Below are 15,039 nucleotides of genomic sequence, written 5' to 3' on the forward strand. Positions count from 1 at the left end.
CCACCTACATAGCCTTACTATGCTGCCCCACCTGCTTAAAAACCGGAAGCGAGAAAGAGACACACTGCTCAGCAGATGGCGAAGCCTCGGCCTGGGGTCCGGCACTGCCCATGTACCCCGTGGCCCGGTCCAGTTGATCCGTGTGGCGCTACCCACCATGCCCCGTCTTGGGGCTGTGGCCTTGGCACTTCTGGTGCCTTTGCCTGGAATGTCTAGCTGCTCAACTGCTACTGAAATCTTGAGTCAGCTCAAGGGTTAGTTCCTTGGGGAAGCCTTCCCTCCTTACCCCTCTCTGCAATCACTCAGGATAATTCCGGGCTCCCTTCTAAGAGTATGGGCACCCTAAGTCCTGCAGAAGGAATAAGGAGTCACATAAATGATGAGTGCTCATCTGCCTTGCTGGGTGCAAACTCCAGCTTCTACAGAGCAGGTCCAGCAGATTTCCATGGTGCTAGGCCATTGAGGATGGCTTTGGGGGAGACCAAGGTCCTCTTCCTACCTCTAGGAAAAATGTGTGGTTCCACTGCAGGTCACTTTATAGCCCTGAGGACGGTTCAAGTCTGTCCTTGTTCACCAGGGAATCGGATGCCAGACTGTTCCCTGGAGATCATTTTGCACAACTCTGCAATTCTACCCTCCTGAGTAGCAGAGAGATTAAGTGACTTCCTCAAGGACCCTGGACCTAAGGGACAGGAACCAGTGGCCTTTTTGGTTTCTGGTCTGGAGCACATTGCTCAGCCTTTGAGAGGGTTCACTGGGGGCAGGATGGGTTTTGAAATCTTTGAGACCATCTGCTGAAGCTGACAGCACAGCAACAGCCCTCCTTCAGAGGCCCTGGGCTGCTTAGGTACCCGAGCTGCAGCCGGGACAGGAAGTAATACTTTCAGAGTTTTAGCCCCAAAACCTCAGAAACTTTTTGATGATGCATTAAATGTCAAGTACTTTGTTGAGAGACAAAAAAAAAAAAAAAGAAAAAGAAAAAGAAAAACCACCCAGGTATCAGCGTTTGCTACTGGGACGACAGGAGAGACTCAGTAATATCACAGGAAGTCATACTGTCAAAATAGAGAGAGGCCAATGTCTAGGGAACCACACCTTATAATAACTGTACTTGAGTACAAAAGAGCTTTCACAGGCTCCTTCCAAGGTGGGGCCGGAGGGGGAGGTGGGGGGAGAAGACAGCAGAGTCTACCGTGTGGGCATCTTTGCTGTGGGGGGCAAAGCACAGAGTGTAACTGAAAGGCTGCTATTTGGTAGGAGCTCAGCGAACACGGCTCAGTGAACAAAACACTCGCATCTCCATGGTCTCTCTGCATCTTTCCTCTCTGTCATGCGCCTGTGAATGTTGCATAGCAGCTGAAAAAGCCAGCAGAGCAGTTCAAAGACACTCACAAAATCTTTGAAAATAAAAGGGTCTTATTTCATCCCCTTAGCATGGCTGCAGCGCCAGGAGCAGTGTTTTCTGTGAGCCCCCCCCAAGGAGGCAGGTGCCCCGCCTGGCCGAGGCTAGCACGCCCTGCTCCCCCTGGCCGATGAGAAGGCCCAGGCTCCTGCCCAACGGCCCGGTGCTACGAGGGCTCAAGAGGACACGAGGGCTCAGGAGGACAGCGGTGGGCAGGAGTGGGGCTCCAGGACTCCCTGCTGTCGCTAACTGTGCTGTAGAGCATGCCCCTGGGGAGCACAATTCTTCATCACTAAGCACTGAGAAACCCTTGCAGCTTGCTTCTCTCAGCGGCTCCCTGCCTCCCTCCCCGCTCAGCCCGCGGGAGGCACGGTGGCCGGGGCCGTGGCTTCCTTGCATGACTTCTGGTGCCTGCTCAGAGGCTCTCAAGCTTGGCCGGGGCCCTGAGTGCGCTGGCCTCCCGTGGGGAGCCTGGGCTGGGGCCTCATGCGACAGGGACTGCATGTGGGCCGGGGGAGGCGGCACGGGTGGGCATGCCTGCCTGCCTCCCACTGTGGGCCATCACCCGTGGTCAGCCCGCGCCACATGTCGTGGCTCACTCTGATGGAGGGCTCCCTGGGCGCCAAACACTGTGCACCTTAGGTTCCTTTCCATTTGAATCCCGTCAAGCGGGTTTTTGAAGCCCCATTTTTTGAGCTCTGGGGAGTTGTGCACCCTGTGCTGGGACCCTGTCCAGGAAGGGGCAGCCCGGGAGCTGACAGATCTGGGGGGTCTGGCTCACTCCCAAACCCATACCTTCATGGCCCCAACAGCCTGGCTTTGTAGGCCCTGATTCTCCTGAGACCTGGACCCAGGTGACCAGCCGACTGGGGGGTTCGCAGGACCTGAGGTTCACCCCCCCAAACCAAGAGAGTGGGGGCCGCTGGGATGGTTGTCAGCCTCCCTGTGAGGTCAGGGATGTTAGAAACAGGGCAGTTGGGCTCACACTTAGTCTAGGTTCCACATAAAAGGAAAATAGAGCCTCCTTTTTTTCCCCCTTTCTCTGGCCCTTTGCTAATTAGCTTTTAAGATGCACGTGTTTTTCTTTTGTCATTTGTTTCTAAATGACACTTTATACTAAATGCCGATATTTGAAGTTTTGTAGAACTTGGCCTTTGATTCCAAGCTTGTTTGAGTTGAGATATTCCTTTTCCATGACCGGTAGGATTTCAAGGTTTTTGCATTTGCTCTCCTATGTTTTCCAGTCATGCCTTGTTGTCTTCTCTTCATGTGATAATTTAGCAAGTCTTGGTCAACTTTGAAATGATTCTGCACAGGTCATGCAGGTCGTGGGGTCAAAGGTTAACAGCAGCAAAGCCTTCAGGGGCCCTCTGCTGAGACAGCCTGGGCCTTATCTGAGGGTGGGCCCAGGGGGCTGGCAGGGAGCCCATGCTCCGGGAGCCCCAGGACTCCCTGCTGTGTGCTCCTTCCTTGAGGACAAGATCTAGGGCTCCCCAGTTTCCGCTTTGGCTCCTTACAGCATTTTCTAGTGACCACCCACAACTGCTGAGCCATATTTGCCCACAACGCTCAGACCAACCGTTCTTCCTAGCCATGCCCTCCTGACATCTTTATTTCTCTGTTTCTCCATCAACTCTCAGCTCTGACAAAATAGCCTTTGTGATCTGAGATGCTTTCTCCTGAGGCTGATTCCTCTGACCTTCTTGCTGGCCAAGGCGAATTAACTTCAGTTAATCAGTTAAAGAGATTATTTAGCTAAAAGTGAACAGAGGAAGATATTCTAGTTAATTAATGAGAAAGAAGTTAAAAGTTGAAAGGAATCTCCTTGACTTTTAATTTTTTTAACTGAGTAGGTGGAATCCATTTCCCCTCTCTAGGTACTGACACCAGCCGCTGAACAATGAATTGGGGGCGAGGTCAGGGCTCCTGCGTGGTCCCTGTGCTCCCAGGTGATCCTGATGCACCTGAGAGCCACTGCCCTGACCTGGTCACTTCCACAGCCACCTGAACAAGGCAGGAACCCATATGCAGCTCCCTAGTTCGCGAGCAATCTCTTTGCCTTTCAGGGTATTTTTCTTTTCTTTTTTTAAGTAGACTCCATGCTCTGAGATCTTGACCCTGAGATCAAGACCTGCACTGAGATCAAGAGTCGGACGCTTAACCGGTTGAGTCACCCAGGCAACCCTTTGCCTTTCAGTTTTATTTATTTATTTGTATGTTTATTAAAAAGATTTATGTGTTTATTTGAGAGGGAGAGATTGGGAGAGAGGGTCTTAAGCAGACTTCGTGCTGAGCACAGAGCCCGCCATGGGGCTCGATCCCACCACCCTGAGATCAGGACCTGAGCCGAAACCAAGAGCCGGGCGCCTAACTGCCTGTGTCACCCACGTGCTGCTGCCTTTCAGTTTTAAAATGACCTAATTGGTTCATTAATTGTCACACGCTTCTACAAGACTGAATTGTTAGCATCTCACACGGGGATTCTCCTTAACTGAATTCCATGCTGTTCTTCCAAACCTGCTCTCACTTCTGTGCTCACTATCCACTGCCAACTTCTGGCCCATCCAATTGATGAGAGACCCCAGAGTCACCTTGTCCCTATCCCCATCCCCACTTCCACCTTTCTGTCCTTACGGGCCTGGCCATCGTGCCTCAGCCTCCTTCCTTGGTCATTGCAAGTCTTCTAGATGATTTTAGTGTCGTTAGTCTTTACAGTCTGGTCAGAGTTATCCTAAGACACAGGTCGAATATTACCTCCCCCCCTCCCCCCCCACCGCAGCAATGTTCTGACCCTTCCTTGTTCTTACAGTTTTCCTGGGTTGGCCCAGCTGGCTTCCAGCCACCTACCCTGTGCTCTGGCCACATCACAAGCTCTCTCACTTCACAAGCTTTTCCCTTAACCTGGCTGTTCTCATCCTGGGAAGCCTACCTCTCAGCAGAGGCCAACTCCCCTGCGAAGCCTCCTTTGGTTCTCCTAAAATCAATGAATCGTTCAGTCCTGTATGCCTGTCAGCACTTTCTCAGGCCCTCTTTACTTCCCTTTGCCACATGTTACTGTTGGTCCCTCTAAGGCACAGGATCGTCTGCTCCCAGAGGCGAGGCGGGGCTTGCTCGCCTGCACGTCGGAGTACTGATGGCGTGCTTCCTGCGCGCTCGAGGCCTGGCCGTGGCTTCCGTAACTGCAACATGCTGGAGTCCTTGCTCTCCCCCTTGAAAGGGCGTTGGGGGTTTCCCTAGAAACTGCCACTTCAAAGCCATTCAGAAAAAAAAATTAGAGCTAAATCAGGCAGCATTGTTTACTTCTTAAGAAGATGCTTTGGTGTTCCTTCCTGCACCTGTGAGGAGCTCCCGTGCGACCTTGACCGTTCCCTGTCTAGCAACGGAGCTTGGGCCCGGGAGGGTGTGCGACGGTGCCCAGACAGGCGGGGCCGGCTGGGGCTGACCTCCAGGCAGGGCTGCTCTCCCTGTAGCCCTGGTCTGGGAAAAAGGGATGCCAGGTCCTACCTGTCTTGCCGACCTAGGCACCCCGTTCGGAACTTGTCTGCCCGGGGGGGATGTTTGGAACTCTTCCACCTGGAGGGTGTGCCTTTTTTTGATTCACAGAAAGGCTTTGACTTGTGCTTCCTGCCTTCTGTAAGTGACCACATTTTCTTTTTGCTCCTAAAATCTCAGCAAGGGGGTGCCCTGGGTTGCCTCCTGTGTGGGAACTTGCCCTTGATCCTTGCTCTTGAGCGTCTGCATCTTCACAACAGCCCTTTGTGGTAGGTCCGTCCTTGCCCCCTTTGGCTGCCACAGGAAGAGACGTGGCCACTGTGAGTCCAGTGTGAGCCCAGGGCCTTGAAGCCACATTAGACTCAGGCAGGAAAAGTAAACAGATGGGCGAGGTGGCCGTCCCTGAGTTCTTGCTCTCATTCACCCATCCCTGGTGGTCAGTGGATGAAGTATTTAAAACTTGGAATTGCAGTTTGTCGACTGATTAAACAATGGGGCTTTATGGAGCACTTCCCATGGGCCCGTGTCTCCTAGGCCTGTTCTACAGAGGGAGAAACTGAGTGACAGCATAGAAGTTGCCATCGACCCAGAAGCCAGCTCAACCTGGGCCGCCGTATAGGACTTCTTGTGCTGAAAGATGGGGTCTTACTGCTGCCCCAGCGCAAAGGAGATGGGTCTCCTGTTGTCGATGGATTTTTCCTACTGCCTTTTCTCACTTGCTCGATTCTGACTGCTCCCCGTCCTTGCCTGGCCCCTCCGGCATGTCAGCATGTCGTACAAACACGGAACTTACGGCCAGGTGGGCCCAAGGGGAGCGATCAGAAGGCCAGAGTCGCAGGATGGACGGGCCTTCTGGGTGACGGGGTGCTGGCCTTTTCCCAGCCATTATTTAGCAGTCGGGAGGCGTGTGTCCTGACGTATGGGCTGCAGTCGGGGGAGGGGGCCCTGACAAACAGTCTTCATTCAGCAGGCTCTGCCACCAGCTCCCTCACGGGTGTCACATGAGGCTTCATGAAAAGGGCAGGGGGCGCCCGCCAGGGAGGCCGGTCCAGGGGCTTTCTTCCCGGCAGCGCTGTTCCCTGAGCTTGCCAAGTCCCACGAGTCAGCAAACTGGAGAAGCGTTTTCAAAGCGAGGCCTTTGCCCTCCTTGGCAGGTTCCTCAAAGCCTGCCTCGCTCTTGCTGCGCCTGGGAGATCCTGTAAAAGGCTCTTTTTGTTCACACTCCTCAATGGGGACATCCTCGGGGAGCCGCTCGAGAGGCACAGTGTGAGCTGGGGGACGCTGGAGGCAGGCCCACTTGGGTGGGCAACAGGAGGCAGCAGGCCAGGCAGCCGGGGTGGAGCAGAGCGCAGGGCATGGGAGGCGGCTGGAAAACGTGGGGACTGTTCCTGGGAAGAGCCTTTCTGAATTGAGAAACATCACCTAAGAAATGGCTTTCAGAGGCTGGAGGCCAAGCGCGCCTGTCCTTTTTTTTTTTTTAATTTTAATTTTTTTTTTTAGCTGCATTGCAGTGTTTGGTATACAAGTAACACCTCAGATCTGTGGCCATGGTCCTTAGGAACAGACAGAGGGAGAAGTTGCCTTGGAATTTAGTGACTTCAAGATAGAGTTTATACTTATATATACATATATATATATATATATATATATATATAACTGACGATTATTCACCGAAGGTGGGTCTGTCATCGGCTCTGAAGTAAAGGCCATCTGAGGTTCATGTGAGCGTGATTAATACTGGAGCCCAGCTTGGAAATCAAGGGTGATGGCCCAGAAATCATTGTCAAGCACAAATACTGTTTGTGCTTATATAAACAGAATTATATAGAAATATATATAGAATTATATATATATTTTTACATAATTTCTATAATTATATATATACATTCATATTTTTATATAACTTCTATAATTATATATTAATTATAGAAACAGAATTCTGGGACCATGACGCAATCCCCAGGTCCACCCCACCCTTCATCTCTGACAAATTTTTTAATTGACATCTTTTTATAGTGAGCATGGTAGCTCTCTAATTCAATTATAGTCACTTGTAAGATGTCTTGCCTTAGTCTATTTATTTATAAAAATTGATTAGAAGATATTGAACTAGCTGAAGGTTTATAGGTTTTTATAAAGCATGAGAAATGAATTTCATCCGGACTTGATAAAAGGTGAATTAACAGACTATTCCCTAAGTTCTGTAAGAATGGTGAAGAAGAAATGGATGATTTTTCACCTGAACAATTCTTGGTACCCATCCCCCTCCCCCGCCAAAATCAACGAACCAAACTAAGACAAGAACAAAAGACCTCTCCAGTACCGTGTTTAGTCTAGTTTGTGCAAAGTTCGTACCTGCTTTTATGACCTAACATTTTCCCCGTTGTTTAAATGGATTTGAGCATTATCTTTCGAACATGCCATTTCCAAGGAAGATCTGAATTGGTTTGCTTTTGCAGCGCATTTACAAAGCAGGCTATCGAACTGGTTCACAAGCAAAACAGAGGCCCTGGAAAGACGATATACCTTCCTTCCTGAGGCAGATATTTCAGGATTGGGGAAGCAGGGTTTCCTGTGTTCTCACAAGGGGTTGAGATAAAGAAACCCAGGGCCGTTTCAGAAAGAATTGAGCCTGGAATGAGCATGAGGCAATTCTTTTGTGTCCAGGCCCCACTCTGCACGGAGAGGCAGGTATGGCCGAGGCAGAGTATGGACAGGACGTGACGTGGTGTGGGATAGGGTCTGGAGCCAAGAGAGTTCTTGAAGCCTGGGATGTCAAGGAGCAGGTCTGCAGAGCTCCCTGGCCAGTGCAGCGCCCTGCTCTTCTCCTCCCCAGCTAAGCCCCGCGGTGCCAGGCTTTGATGGTGTGCTCAGCGGTGCCTCACCTCTGTCCTCTTTTACCCCAGAAGAGCACCAGCCTGCCCCCGCCCTGCGGGCAGCTTTAGTCTCCATCATTATTTTTTTTATATGTTCGACAAAAGGCAAGACAGAGAAATAGACAAACTTTGCCTTCCGTGTTATTTCCCCATCCTCATCCAGTTTCCCTTTTTGTGTTTTCCCCACCCTCTTCCTTGTCACACAGCCTAGGAGCCCCTCTGACATAAATAAAAGTAATTTGAGGGGCGCCTGGGTGGCTCAGTCATTAAGCGTCTGCCTTCGGCTCAGGTCATGATCTCAGGGTCCTGGGATCGAGCCCCGCATCGGGCTCCTCGCTCTGCGGGAGGCCTGCTTCCTCTCCCACTCCCCCTGCTTGTGTTCCCTCTCTCGCTGTGTCTATCTCTGTCAAATGAATAAATAAAATCTTTAAAAAAAAAAGAAAAAGTAATTTGAACATTTCATTCATCTAGAGATCCTGGTGTCTGTCTGATCCCTGTGGCCTCTTGCAGAGAGTTATTGCATTAAAAGAAGTCCATAAAGAATCCCCCCTCCCCCCAAATGTCAAATAATAATTAAAAATAATAATGATAATAATTTAGCCATAAGGAAGGGAAAATCCAATAACATAATACAAAATTTCATGTTTATTGGGAGGGTGGGTGTAGGGGAGGTGGGAGGGAAATGGGAGGAATGATAAAATCATTAATTTTCTCATCTTTCTTTGTTGAGAGATAATAGATACTATTGGATTTTTGAAGCAAATTGAAAAATAGAAACTTAAGCGTCTTATTTAAGATGGAAAAGGTAACCACTAATAGAACTAAAATTCAGACTGTATGGGAAAAGAAAACCAAGAAAATAAAAGTGAAGCACAAAAAGGGAAAAAAATATTTACAATGATAGCATTATGCCAAATGTATTATAATAATAAATGTAAATGAGATCAACTCATTTATTAAAAGAAATAAACTCATAGAATGGGTAAAAAAAAAAAACCCTAAACACAACTATGTACTGTCTTAAAAAATATATATACCTAAAACAGTGACTCAGAATCAGAGATAGTGCTTAAGCTCCCAGAAATATCTCTCTAATGGTGGAATTCCAGGCACTGTGGCATTTGGGAGGGGTAGATATTTTTGGACTAAGCTTTCCTAGCCTCTAAAATCAGACCATGTGGTTGCCAGCTCATGAGACCAGCCCCGTGTGCATCAGTGTTTGTTCTAGATTTCGGAGCCTCCAAAGGGCAGGGGCTGTGTCTGCTTTGGTTAATTCCAAGCATTTCAGAGAAGGACCATGTGAGGACATACTTTCTGATGTTGAAGGGACGCAGAAGTGGCGGGTGGGAGACACTTGTCTGTGTGGTCCGTTAAGGTAGTGTCTTTGGTGAAGTCTCTCAGGAAGTAACTATTTTGGGCCTCGAATGTGCTATTTGATATCTGCAAGCATTTGTATTTAACGGGTCCGGGCTTGGTTTATCAGGCTTTCCCAATGTGTCATGATTTCTGAGAGGCCAAGTTAGACAGACCTGGGCTAGAACACCAGCTCTTCTCCTTCCCCACTGTAAGGACTTGAGAACATTACTTAAACTCTCCAACCCTCAGTTACTTCCTCTGTACAGTATGTTCGTTCATTCATTCATTCATTCATTCATTCAATAATTATTTGTTGAAAACTTACTCTATGGCAGTTTCTATTCTGAATGCTGTGGATACAACGTCTCTGTTTTTACGGAACTCCTACTGGACTAGGATAGAAAATAAACAATAGCGACAGTCAGCAGACACATTCATCTTATGTCAGGTGAGGTAAGCAATCTGCAGAAAAGCCAAGTGGAGTGATGGGAGAGAGTGCTGATGATATGTGTGAGTGTGTTTCCGCCCCGGCTATTTTAGATTGCGTGTCCAAGGAGAGTCTCCCTGAGGACTGGCCTTCAACACGGGAATGCACTGAGAGAGCCCTGCAAGGGGACAGTGTGAAGACCAAGATAGGAGACCAAGTAGCTAGAGGGGGATGAGCAGGGAGAGGGGTAGGATTTGGGGACAGAGATCTTTTGGGAGACACATATGATATTCTAGGCATTGTCAGAACTTTGGATCTATCAGGAGCCAGCTCAGAAACCAGGAGAGGGTTTTGAACCAAGCAGCAGTAAATCAGATTTATATTTTAAAAGGGTTACTCTGGCTCCTGAGTCGAAAATAGACTGAATCGTCAGAAGTGGCAGCAGGAAGAGTAGTTAGGAGAGATGGTGGAGATGGTAGCATGTGGTTGATTCCGGATCTGTTTTAAAGGCGGAGTCGACATGATTTCAGATGCATTGGGCGTGGGATGAAAAAGGAAGAAGGCAAAGATGACTCCAGGTTTGCTTTTTTGTGGGCTGAGCCACTGCACAAAAGGAGCTGCTGTGTCCTGAAGTGGGGGAGAAGCAGATCAGGTCAGCAGTTGGGTTTTTAGTCATATGACATGGCTGTTTGATACAGAAGTGGAGATGTTCAGCTGGAAGTTGGAAATAAAGAGATTGAGACTCAGCGGGTGAAGCTGGAAAGGAGACAATAGAAGTAGAAAATAAAGCCTTGGGACCAGATGACATCCCATATGGGGTGATGTAGCTAGAGAAGGAAACAGGCCTGTGCCCTGGGTCACTCCACCATGTAGGGGCCAGAAAGACGAGAAGGAACTATCTAGCACAGGAACAGCCGGTTGGGTGGGAGGGAAAACAAGATCAGGGGGGTTGGGGAAGCCAAGTGAAGTAAAAGTTTAAGGGTAGCTGAACCAAACGCTGGGGGTGGTCAAGTGAGGCGAAGCCTGGAATTGGCAATATTCCGAGGATTAAATGAAAGAATGTTCGTAAAGCCCCGAGCACAAAGAGCAAATGTTCAAGAAATGGTAGGGCTCCCCAAGTATGACCAGTGCCTGGATTTCACAGAGATGCCTTCCTTCCTGAGAAGGTGCCTGGGAGCAGGTCTCACTTAGGTTGAAGGTAGGGGGAGAGAAGGAATATGTTGGATGTGGGTGCAAAGAGAGGTTGCCACAGAAGGGAGGAGTCTGGGAAGGTGGAAGAATGTCTCTGGAGATACATTTCTGTGTTTGGGGTTCCCCAAGATCTGCTGCTGACATTAGAATCCACACTGAGGGTGTATTGAGTAAGCCACAATTATTTACTCATTTTTGCACACTCATCTAACATTCGGGTCTGTTTCTGGAAGGTTCTGAGCCTACTGAGAATTGGCTGGTGGGCTGTCCTGGGCTTGCACATTGAGCCACCCCATCCGATTGCTGTATGTCCTGGCTGGGCTGTGGCATCATCACAAACAGTGATGCAGATATTTTTCTGGATTGATTAAGGCATTCTTTTCTGAGCTAAGATCCAGCTTCAGAGCCTTCTCCACACAGGTCTTCAGGAAGTTCCTGCCAACTGACCATAATGGCAAGCGAGATGCAGTATGGCATAGTGGTTTTGAGTATAGTCAGACTTCTGGGTTCATATCCCTGCTCTGCCCTTTGCTACCCGAGTGGCCTTGGGTGATTTACTTAACCTTTCTGGTTCTCCATTTCCTCATCTGAAAACTAGGGCTGATAACAGAACTCACCTCACAGGATTGCTGTCATAATATGTAGAAAGCACTTAGAATCTTACCTGCCGCACAGTAGGTGCTCATTAAATATCCACTGCTATTTTTATCCAGTGGGAGGTCTCTTGTCATATGTAAGTCTCCTAGATACTATACCTGGGAAATTTTGAAGACAAAGTCCCACATTTATTGTTTGGGTCATCATTGAATTGAATCTCTAAGGAGAGGAGGTAGCAGGAGATGCCACTAGTGGGAGATTGGGGCACCTAGGTTCTCCTCTCTCCCCTTCCCCTCTCAGACCCTTCTGACTCATCACTGGTCAAGCCATTTGACTGAGCAGTGTGCCAGTCTTTAACAATGTGTGAGTTTAACCATTTCACCTGCAGATTTCCAGGACCTTGAGGGCCACTTGGCCTAGAAGTCTCCAGGATGATGGCCAAGGAGACTTTGATGGAATCACTGCTTTCCCCCTCTCCTCGGGACCGTGGACAACCACTGGGCCCTACCACTTCCAGTTTGGTGATTCAGAAACACCAACCCATTCACCTATTGTACCCCTGAGTGAGGGTTCAGATCAGTCAAATCCATCCTGGCCATCTGCAGGCACCTGATGCTGTAGTCAGCTGGCCCTCGCATCCTCCACCAACACTGAAACTTAAAGAAACCCACATTATTGATTTGGGGAAAGTAAGCTGTGCCATGGGGTTGGCAACAAGAAGTGTTGTTAAGTACTCTGGAGCCAGAAGACCTGGGTTCAAATGTCTCCCCTGTTACTTTGCAGCTGGATCTCATTGGATAAATTATTTAATTCCTTTTTGACTCTGGTGCTTCAAAGGTGAAATGGGACCAAAAACAGTGTTTCCCTTGCTGAGTGATATAGGGTTAAAAGGAATAAAACTCAAGTAGGGGTTAGCACAGCCTCCAGCACAGGCCAGGGGCTCCACACTTGCTCAGTGGCTGGCGGCCAAATGATGGAGTGGGTGCTGTGTGTCTTCCATTTTGTCCCATTTCCTTTTTGGGTTTTAAACCCTTCTCCTGCTCCTCTTCCTCCCTACTCCAGCTGGGCCGGGGCAAGGCATTTGTTTCTTTAATATTAAAAATGAGCAACTAGAGGAGAGCCTGGCTGGCTCAGTTGGAAGAACGTTTGACTCTTTGATCTCAGGGTTATGAGTTTGAGCCCCACGTTGGGTGTGGAGATTACTTAAAATAAAATCTTAAAAAAAAAAAAAAAAGAATCCTTGGAAAGCTTGTTTAAAATGCATGTTCTTGGGCTCCAAAGTCTAAGATTCTAATTCAGTTGGTCTAAGGTAGGGCCCAGGAATCTGCATGGTTAATAAAATGTTCTCTGTGATTCTTTTCTGTGGTATGAGAGCCATGCTTCCAGGAACTCTAGGAGTTGTTAATAAGAAGTTAGTAAGATACCTTCCCACATTTCCATTTTAGTAAGGACTCAAAATAAAATCAAAATATCCATTTAAACCTACTAAGACTTAAACTGAGTTCCATCAAAATCCCTCTGGGATTGTACTCTAGTCCCATAGGAAACCTCTCCAGTTTCCATGCTTCATTCTAAAACATTTCTTCTGTTCTGCTGAGTCTGTTTTCCCTCCTCCCACCCTTTCCCTGGCTGACAGCACTTGAGGGTGATGCTCCAGCCAGACCCCCGCCCTGAGCCCCAGACCTGTTTGCGGATCATCCGCCTGGATGGGCATCTCACACACCACAGGTGCAAGACAGCTCATGAATCTTGACCTTGACCCAGTCCTCTGTCTCCCCCTTTGCAGTTAGTTCTTTCTCCTCCACCCAGGTCCTGGTTTCACACCTCTCCTCTGTTCCTTTTTTTTTTTTTTCCCCTCTCCCCCTATCTAATCATTGAACAAGTTTTATTGGATCTGCTTTCTTTTTTTTTCAATTCTTATTTTTCTTAAAATCTTCCCAGTTTTCTTGAGGTATAATTGACATCTGAATTTGGTTTAAATCAGTTTAAAGCGTGCAACATCATGATTTGACATATGTATATAGTGTGAAATGATCACCACAATAGGTTTAGCTAATGTCCATCCCCTCCATGGTTACAAAGTTCTTACTTTTTCTTGATGAGAACTTTTAAGATCCACTCTCTTAGGAACTTTCAAATATACCATAAAGTATCGTTAACGACTTTCATGCTATCGCCCAAGCAGGACCTTTGGCACCACGCACTCTGTAACGACTGTTAAATTAATTAAACAAGGACGCCATGGGCCGGAGGTGGGTCTAATGCCCTGGCAACCTGTGTAAGCGAACCAAAATCCACGCCTGAAAATACCTCAGGGCTACGAAATCAAAACGCTAAGGACAACCAATCACAAACAGCCACCCACACTTTCAGCTATAGCAGGCCACTAACTGCCTCGCTCTGCTTCTGCCTTTTCTCTGGAAAAGTCTCCCCCTCAGCGTCGGTCAGTGGAACGCTCCTAACCACTTCCGGTTTGGCCCTGCCCAATTCCAATCGATTTTGCTTAAATATACTCTTGACATTTTGAATTTGCTTCAGTTTATATTTTAGCGCTACGCTACCTCATGTCATCTTTCCCCCTGCCTCATGCATCTTATGGTCTCTTAGTCGGTCACCCTTGTTTGTCCCCAAGTGAGAGCTTTTCAACCTGTCAGAGCACGTTAGTCCCGTCACTCAAAACACTCAGGCGCACACAGCCTCAACCCCTCACTGAGCCCCGGAGCCACACGATCTGGACCTCGCTGGTCTCCTTCTGCTCCGCCCCCTTCTGTCTTCCTTCCATTCACTCTGCTTGAGCCACTCTGGCTTTTCTGCTCCTCTGGCACTTGGCCCTTTCCCGGCTCAGGTTGTTCACTCCTTCTGTTACCTCTTTCTGAAACGCCTTGCCTGGCATGCCTGGTTCCTTCTGGTTTTTCAACGTAGCAATGGAGGAACTGAGTAGAGACCACCCTAATCTCCGTGAGCCCCACGAAGTGGCTTCAGACCACCGGGCCTTCCCTCTCCTCTTCTGCCATCTTGGGTCTTGTGAGAGAAATCAAGGGAATCCCTAACACATTCAATTTGCTCCTTAATCCTCACAGTTGTCATTTGCCTCCTAATTCTTAGACCAAGGATTTTTTTGCCTGGCTCCGAACTGACTTGGGAAAATCAGTCTATCTCACAAAGACTTCCAAATACCTTTTTTGGTCAAGCATAAGCTTTCTCTTCAGGGAAGCTAAATTAGGCTTTGTGCTGTTGGTGCTGTAGATTACTGAATTGGTGGGTGGGAATTTTTGCGAGTTATATATGGCTCTGTGACAACTCTCCTTACACCCAAGGTGAGAAGGGTTTACACCAGGGGTCAGGCTACTGACTTAGTTCTGTTTGGAAAACTTATTCAAAATCCTCATTATGAAGTCAAGGCTGGCCTTCAGTTCAGCATGGGCTTCTGACAACTTTCTTCCCTGGGTTTCAGAAAGGTATGCAATAGCTCCTGAGAGCTGGAAGGGACCCTTGACAACATCTAGCCTAGTGCTTAAAATTTTTTTTATAAGTATATACAGATGGAGCTTTTTGTTTTACAGGTATGAGGTTCTGTGAGGTAGATCAGCAAGGTCCTCTCCTTTTCTTGGGCTTCAGACAAGTAGCATGTTCACCTACTGCTGGAACTTAGCTCTCCGAAGGGATCAGGGCCCAGCCCTCCAGGACCCTCAAGGGCC

Source organism: Neomonachus schauinslandi, chromosome 3 (genome assembly GCF_002201575.2).
Source record: "Neomonachus schauinslandi chromosome 3, ASM220157v2, whole genome shotgun sequence".
Classification (NCBI taxonomy): Eukaryota; Metazoa; Chordata; class Mammalia; order Carnivora; family Phocidae; genus Neomonachus; species Neomonachus schauinslandi.